The following is an 8,388-nucleotide window of genomic DNA, read 5'->3' as shown; positions in this document are numbered from 1 at the left end:
GCACTCGCGCCGTCGCTTTGCAGTCACGAGGCACAGGGTTCGAGTCCCGCTCAAAGCAGTTTCTTTCCGGCTTGAATTTGCACATTCACCTCTTCCTCACCTTCCTTCAGCCACACTCTAAACACACGCTGTAAAGCTTTCTTTGTGTGTAAATGAGAAGTATGCATGGTTTGAGAAGGGTATTCCTGCACAACTGGAGTGGCTGCACTCTCAGGACCGCATCTTTAGGACCCTAGTTTTTTGTGACAGCGTCACCTGTCGGATTGGATCATGGATGCGCTAATGGACGACACGGATGACAAGGAAAGTGTAAGTACCGATTTTTCTATTAAGTTTTATTTTAAACTGTTAAAGTATGTTTATTTTGTAATGCTGTTGTTTTATACTGTGAGTTTATGCAGAAATGCCAGATTAGCCTGCATGACTTACCCCACTTTTAAGGGTCTGGAACAAAAATGTTACGTGACGATTTTTTTCCAGAAGAAAAATAAAATAATATAATAATAAATATGGATAATTTTACAAAGCCAGAGTGAGAGCTGCTATAACTGTTAATAATTTTCTAGAGTTCGTTTTCTAGTTTGATTAAATGCTACGACGTTCGTAGCTCGTGACCATGGTTTAATAAAACATTGTTGATTTAATGGCTTGTTGACTTAACGGCTAATGTGCTTAGTGACATGCATTAAACTAAGATGGTAAAAGCACGTTTGATGTGAGAGTTTCAGATTTATCTATATTTTACTGAATTCGTGTTATTCGTTGTATTACAGTAGCACATTAAAAATTGTGCTGACCTCCTGTTTGCCCCACAATACTGTATGTGTTATTAGCCTGATGTTTTGTCATCGTTTTACAGTGATGAATGAGATTCTGAAAGTTAGGCTTATTCTGCAGGTCTTAACCATATAGAGTCTCATATCTTTAATTTATATCAGGTATGTTTTACCTGGCGAATAAGAAGTGATGGTCAATATGATTGGATTGCTTAGGCTCATTGTTGGAAGAAAAGAAAACAAACTACAGGAATATTTTCCTTGAGGTTATCTCAAACTGTTGAGTAACACTTTACAACATCTGCATACTATAAATAAATAAATATTAAGCATTTAATAACTAGTTAATTTATGAATATTTTATTTGTTTAGCATTAACTCTACATTTAATAGACATTGATAAGCAGTTTATAAATACAGTTACAAATGTTAGCTGTGTTCTTGAGTTTATAGCATATCTATGATGAAGTGCAGCTTATCTGTGGTGTTCATTTTCCAGAGGAATGTCTGGCCAAATAAGTATATAAACTGCATGCTGGGTGCTACTCATTTATTAATCCATGTAAAATGATTTGCTGTTCTGTGGTGGTATTTTAGTTCATATTTGAATGATTTTTTTTTTCTTAGGCCATCGTACATGCTCTGGGTGTCTTGAGGAGCTGGTCTTTGGATTATGCTGAGCAGGTCTTTCTTTCTGGTAAAGATTATCATTACAGGTCAGAATATGGTTAATTTTCGCACAATGCTCAAAGAGCCTTTTTGTTACTGGTATATATGTTAACTCAACAGTGATTGTTCTCTGTTTCAGTGAAGTAAAATAATTTAACAGACAGATTGACAAAAAACTGACGTAAGAAGAGAGACCATTCAATAGGTGGGTATTGCTCTTATATACTTAAAAATATGGAGTTGGGAGTAAAGTTTCCTGTTTGGTTCTCCCAACAGTCCATATGCTTAAGCCAAAAAAAAAAAAAAAAAAAAAATATATATATATATATATATATATATATATATATATATATATATATATATATATATATATATATATTATAGCTAACACTGTAAAGCAAATGTTTGTTATTATACCTCTTATATTAAATATTAATTTAAATTTAATTTCATAACAATTGGTTAACCTTTTAAGTTCATATACATTATTTTACGTATTCAAGAATATATATATTCATTCATTTTCTTTTCGGCTTAGTCCCTTTATTTATCAGGGGTTGCCACAGCAGAATGAAGCGCCAACTTATGCAGCATATGTTTTACACAGCGGATGCCCTTCCAGCTGCAACCCAGTACTGGGAAACACCCATTTACACTCATAAACTTGAACATGGGGAGAACATGCAAACTCCACACAGAAATGACCACTGGCCCAGCCGGGGCTTGAACCAGCAACCTTCTTGCTGTGAGGCGACGGTGCTAACCACTGTGCTGCCCTATGTGCTCTATGTGGGTGAGTGGGATTGACAAACCACTTGGAGGGTTGCTGTCTTAATGCACCAGATATTTTGTTATAAATAATCATGTGCGTTTCATGTTTATTCATATAACTGCTATTTTATCTCTTAGCACTACATTTTTGTCTTTATGTAATATCTCTTGTTTAAATACACTATGAACAGCAGATGCGCTAATTATTTTCCTTGTTCCCTATTTCCACCTGGGGATATTCATCCAGAGGCCTCTAGAGATCGTGACCTGTGAAGAGATGATGCCACCATAGAGGACTTCTAAATGTATCCATAATCCTGAAACAGACCGTATCATGAGCAGATGCTGTGGTGGTCATGGAGAAGTGGAGAGCATGAGACTGATTAATGAAAGTCCCCCAGTGACAGATGAGTGCCCACATTGACCCTGTGGTCTAGCCTGAAAACCAGCTGGTGACCTACTCACACCTGCAGCTTCTCCAGGATGGAAACGCCCAGTGTTAGCCTCCAGCGCCTAGACTGCAGCTCTGCACGTGAAGTGTGGCCAGAAGAGAAATGGTTGTGCCCAACTGAGCCTAGTTTCTCTCAAGGTTTATTCTTTCACTTTCATCAATTGGTAAAGTTTTGTTCCTCCACTGTCGCCATTGGCTTGCTTGGTTTAGGACTTGTGGAACTCTGCATCGATGGATTTGCTTTTTTTTTAGTGTTTGGACTTTCAGCAGTGAATACTAAACCACACTAAACTGAACTGAATTTAATAAATATTAAGCTGCTTTGACACAATGTACATTGTAAAAGTGCTTTAGAAATAAAGATGAAATTAATTAATATTGAATTGAATATTCAACACGTTTCCATTTTTCTCAGAAAACATATTTATAAAGGTGCTGTTGACTTGAAATTTTCACCAGATGTTGATAACAATTTGTAAAGTAATTAGATTTGTTTTCTATTCATATATTTTTTTCTTTGGTTTTCAGGTCAATAGCACCTTTAGAAATATGTTTTCTGAGAAAAATGGGAACTTGTTGAATACTTATTTACCTATGTGTGTGTGTGTGTGTGTGTGTATATATATATATATATATATATATATATATATACATACATACATACATACATACTTGAACTTTCTTCTTCTCTCTCATTCACAGGAGCTAAAGTCTACAGCCAGTCTGAATGCAGCAACTGAATAAACAGTGGGGTCATTTTTGTGGTTGAATTGCATTAATAAAAAAAAGTGTGGATATTTATATAAATGTCCATTCTTGAATCATTCTTCCGTCTTGTCTCTCTAAAACCTTTACAACCTGGTTTTAAATTAGTAACTGCAAATGCTGATCCCATTTGATTTCAATTTATTTTCCCTAATACTGAGCTAATTAGTTCAATGTAATGGGGTTCATCAATATACAGTATTTTTCAAGGAATTTAAGACTTTTAAGGCACTCAACTCTATTTATTCATTTAAATTTTAGGTGTAAATTCATTTGTTTCATTTTAAAATTGTTACTTAAAGCAGGCGTTTTACACTTTAACCTCTGGAATAAAAGTGCCTGAAAGTTTCCGCTAAATAATCCAATTCGGTAGGTGGCGCAGTTACAAATTGGGTCCTAGAAATGCAGTTTCACTGTCATCCAATCCGGTGGGTGGCGCTTCCGCAAAACACTAGGGTCCTAAAAATGCGGTCCTAAACATGTGGTCCTGAGAGTGCAGCTACTCCAGTTGTGCAGGATCATACTATTGTGCATGGTTTTCCCAGTAAAGGGTTGTGGCAGCAAGAGCTGTAAAACAGAGTAATCGGCGGCTTATTCCATCGATAAAGCAGAGAATAAGGTAAGATAACTTTTTTATATTTTTTATATACCATTATATACAAGTTATAACTTTTTTATAACTTTTTTTTTGTATATACCAAAGATAACTGTTTGGTAAACCTGTCAGCTAAAATAAAGAAGGGAAAAAAGATTTTCTGTAATTTGTTAATTAAAATGAAAGAAAAGGCGATGAATTTGTGAAAGGAAATAAAAAACTCACTCACTCACTCTCCTTTAGATTCTCTGTTTTATCAGTGGAATGAACCGTCGATTACTCTTTTAGGCCTATATTTTTTTACTAGTGCAAGCTCTCCCTGCCACAACCCAGTGCTGGGTAAAACCATACTCTACTTCTCATTTACACACAAACACACACGCAGAGAGAGAGAGAGGGAGAGAGAGAGAGAGAGCAGGCAACGGACATATGCTTTTGCCCACCCTCGAGGACTACGGGTGACAGGATAAAAACACGGATGAAACTTATAGAAGGTATATTGAAACAGTAATTTTTTAGGTCTCACAAATTCAAGTGACATCAGTAAATCATCTTAAACTGTGACACATGCTGACTGTAATCTTATCATTTTATTTGTTTTTCTGTTTTCGTACAACTATTAGGTTTACGGTTTGTGTTTAAGCAGTGTTTGTTCTGCAGACTGTTTCTTCTTTATTTGAAATAGACATTTTGTCATTTTACAGCATAAATAGATACAGCACAGGCTGGTGTGATAGCCCTGCTTTTCCAATCACAAATATAAACATCTGTAATTGTTAGTAATTTTCTGGGGGAAACGCTCTAACGCTCCTCAGTTTGAACATCTTGACCACAATTACATGCCCAAATCCACTGAGTAGCTGATATTTAGAGGAATGAGCAGTTGAACAGACGAACCGAATAAACTGAGCAGTGAGTGTAAATCTTCTGTAACATCAGGAAAAATAAAAATACTGACCTTCAGCCTTTTTCCTGGCCTTTCTAAATGAATATCTGGTCCCATGTTATATACAGTGGCCTTAAATAATATGTACTTATTGTGTGAATACATGCTTTTACATTGTTCTTATAATCCATTAAATAAATGCATGTAGTTATTATATGATCAATTAATTTCTGTGGTTACATCTTTAATTACACTGTTGTCCATCCTTTACATCTTAACCTTAAATCTACACATAGCACCATCCCTAACCCTTCCTGAGTCCCACCTCAAGAGCACCAGAAGTGTTCTGCAATACATTATGAACACAGTAAGTGCATTGTATTTATTTTATGATGCAAGTACATATAGGCTAAAATCCCCTAATATAAAGAGGGAACGGATATTTTGTGCATTTTCATCAATTACAATGCGCAAACCAATCCTAGTACCAGGGAAAACACTACAGCATTTACATAATATTAATCCTGACCTCCTCTCTGGAAATCTTTATCACTTAATAAATAAGAACAAAGTACAATGATGACCACAGTGCTTTAATTATATGAAATGAGTGTGTTTGAGTCCATAGTGTGACGCAGAGCACATAAAAGCAGAATCAATTGAATAATAAGAATAAGATTAATCAGTCGGTATCAATCAAGACACAAACCCTCTTTTGTTATCATGTTGTTTTAATCTGTTGCTTTATTTTTATTTGTATATTATTACTTTAATTAAAATATTAATAAGGTTTTGCTCAAGACTTTACATAATTCAAGGGACATTTTTATATTTAAACTAAAATTGCATATTTCAATACCTAATATTAAATAAATTAATATTTAAGTTTTATTTCAAGCCAGCTAGTGGTGACAGTGGCGAGGAAAAAATACTTCACCAACTGATGAAGTGAAGAGAAACTTGTCTCTCTTGGGCACGACCATTATTCATGTCCATACGTTCTGTGTGAAGCTGCAGTCTATACACCAGGCGCTGGAGAAGCTGGACGTTCATCGTGGAGAAGCTGCAGGTGAGAGTAAGACACCGGCGGGAGGTTAGGCTGGTCCATAGGATCAATGCGGGGACTTGATTGTCACTGTGGTTTTTCAGGAAACAGTCTCATGCACTCCATTTCTCCATGATGACCACAGCATAAGCTCGGGATACGGCCTGGTCCAGGATTATGGATACCTTGGGATCATCTTCTCACAGGTCTTGGATCGCATCAATGGCACTGCAGAATCTCGGGAATGTGTATCCTCAGGTGGAAATAAAAAATAAAGAAAATGATTAGCTTTGCTGCTGTTTATAGTGTATTTAAACGAGATGCAAAAACGGAGTGTTATAAATGAAAATAACAGTTATATAAACAAACATAGAAACAAACATGTAAAGCATATGAGAGTTTCTAACACAATGTCTGGTGTATTAAGGAGGAGTGTGTCCTACAGGTGGTTGTCAAGCCAGCTCACCTGCGTGGAGCAAATTCATGCATCATACCGTCTTGTGATGAACTGAGTGTGTGCTTTGCTAAAAGAGAAGTCTTTAATCTAGTTTTGAATTGAGAGAGTGTGTCTGAGCCTCGGACATTATCAGGAAGGCTATTCCACAGTTTAGGAGCCATAAATGAGAAGGCTCGACCTCCTTTACTCGACTTTGCTATTCTAGGTACTACCACAAGCCCTGAGTTTTGAGATCTTAAATAGCGTGTTGGATTGTAGCGAGACAGAAGGTTGGTTAGATGAACAGGAGCAAGATTATTTAAAGCTTTACTGGTAAGAAGCTATATTTTATAATTAATAACTTCAATTAATTAACTTAACAGGCAGCCAGTGTAAGGAGAATAAAATTGGGGTGATATGATCATATTTTCTGGTCCTAATAAGAACCATGGGCGTAAACCCCGGGGGGGACGGGGGGGACATGTCTCCTCCCATCTGAGGGTTGCCCCCTACCCAACCCCCCAAAAAAAAAAAATTAATTATTAAAAATAAAAACTCTCAATTGTGAAAAATATATGTATATATAGCTATAATAATAGTTTAAGTAAAAAGAAAAACGCATTTATCATTTAAAATGCATTTAGAAACAGTTGAGTTCCCCCTCCCCTTCCTTAGATTGGTGCGGTCCACTCCGTGCTTTCACCAAAGAGCTTAGAATGACCAAGAGGTGACACTCTAGTGTAATTTGGGAAACAGCCGCTAGAGGGCGTGGCGGCCATTTTGGAATGAAAACTCCAATCGAAGAACAGCATATTAAAAGTCAGTTAAATAAACTATTAAAAGTGCTGATGATTGTGATCGTAAGTGTTGTATTGTCGTCTTTCAGGTTGTATCTCAGCTTTAATGCACTTTTTAAATAAATAAATAAAAAAAACAAAGCAGCTGCTTGCCATCGCGACAGTAATGAGATCCAATGGACGGCCGATCACTTTCACTCCAAAATGGCGGGATCCAGGGCTGTTGCTTGGCGCTGCTGTTGCAATGGAACGTTCTATTGAGTGTCGCCTCTTGGTCATTCTAAGCTCTTTGCTTTCAAAGAGGCTGTGTGGCTGCGGCTGAGTTACTGTTGTAAGCAGGCCCGGATTGGCTAATTGGGAGGACCGGGAGAATTCCCGGTGGGCCGGTCCGTTTTTTGGCCGCGAGGGCCGGTATCCCTAGCTCCAGAATCTGTTGCTCTCAGCAGCCACACTTTTTAAATGTATTTATTTACTTGACCACAGCCTTTTTATTCATTATTTTACCGCAGCTCTACTCTTTATCTATTTTCTCGCAGCTCAGAGAGCAAGATGCAGCCTGCAAGTTGATGATGATATAACTAAGATGAGTCACTACTCATTCACTAACTGTTGTGGTTCAGTGGATAGCACGTTAATTTAAGATGCCGCTGACCCGGGTTCGATCCCCATTTAAGTAATTTTTTTTTTTTCATTTTTATTGTTAAGACATATAATACTGTTAGGGTTGTTGAACATTTGAAGTTCTAAAACAGCTGTTTTCTCAAAAAAAAAAAAAAGACGTGATAGTGTCATTAGAAACTGATTTGGAAATGACCTTATTTTAATATAGTCAGTGGTGAACTGAGGTGGGCCGGTCTGAGGCTTAAAACTCCAGGGCTGAAAAGGAGTCCCACTCCAGCCCTGGTTGTAAGTAGGGGGTTTTTAACCCACCTTAAAGCGATTCTCCTCAATGTAGTTAATACAGACTCTTTCATAAATTTGTTGCGGCCAAAAATGCTGATTAAGGATGTAATTGTCCATGAATCTGCTGTATTAGCAATTAAAATTACTTATCTAGTTAGCGTTAGCTTGTTGCTAACCCTGAAGCCGTTTCCCATGCATTGTTTCATCTGTGACGACTTGGCATAATGTTAACTTAACATTAACGACCACAATTAGCATATTATTAGTTGTGTATTTGCTAAATGAGCACTGCTA

General features: G+C 36.9%; 2 long non-coding RNA genes across 4 annotated transcripts; both read left to right on the top strand.

Annotated features, from left to right (window-relative positions):
• The first annotated feature begins 265 nt into the window (after window positions 1–265).
• Window positions 266–3,424, top strand: LOC147838170 (uncharacterized). Of its 2 annotated transcripts, none has more exons than XR_015523253.1 (5): window positions 266–309; window positions 1,404–1,492; window positions 1,585–1,650; window positions 2,464–2,805; window positions 3,370–3,424. It is a non-coding gene; the product is annotated as an uncharacterized LOC147838170 (long non-coding RNA). The 2 variants fall into 2 exon arrangements; XR_015523254.1 differs by lacking the exon at window positions 3,370–3,424 and adding an exon at window positions 2,053–2,238 and having other exon boundaries at window positions 2,464–3,050.
• A 511-nt stretch (window positions 3,425–3,935) lies between these two features.
• LOC101882287 (uncharacterized) lies at window positions 3,936–6,251 on the top strand. 2 transcript variants are annotated; one of them, NR_170135.1, is made up of 3 exons: window positions 3,936–4,051; window positions 5,812–5,982; window positions 6,063–6,251. It is a non-coding gene; the product is annotated as an uncharacterized LOC101882287 (long non-coding RNA). The 2 variants fall into 2 exon arrangements; NR_170136.1 differs by lacking the exon at window positions 3,936–4,051 and having other exon boundaries at window positions 5,704–5,982.
• Window positions 6,252–8,388: the final 2,137 nt, after the last annotated feature.

This window comes from Danio rerio, chromosome 23 (genome assembly GCF_052040795.2).
Source record: "Danio rerio strain M-AB ecotype USA chromosome 23, GRCz13ab, whole genome shotgun sequence".
Taxonomy (NCBI): domain Eukaryota; kingdom Metazoa; phylum Chordata; class Actinopteri; order Cypriniformes; family Danionidae; genus Danio; species Danio rerio.
This window is presented reverse-complemented; position numbering and strand designations above follow the sequence as displayed.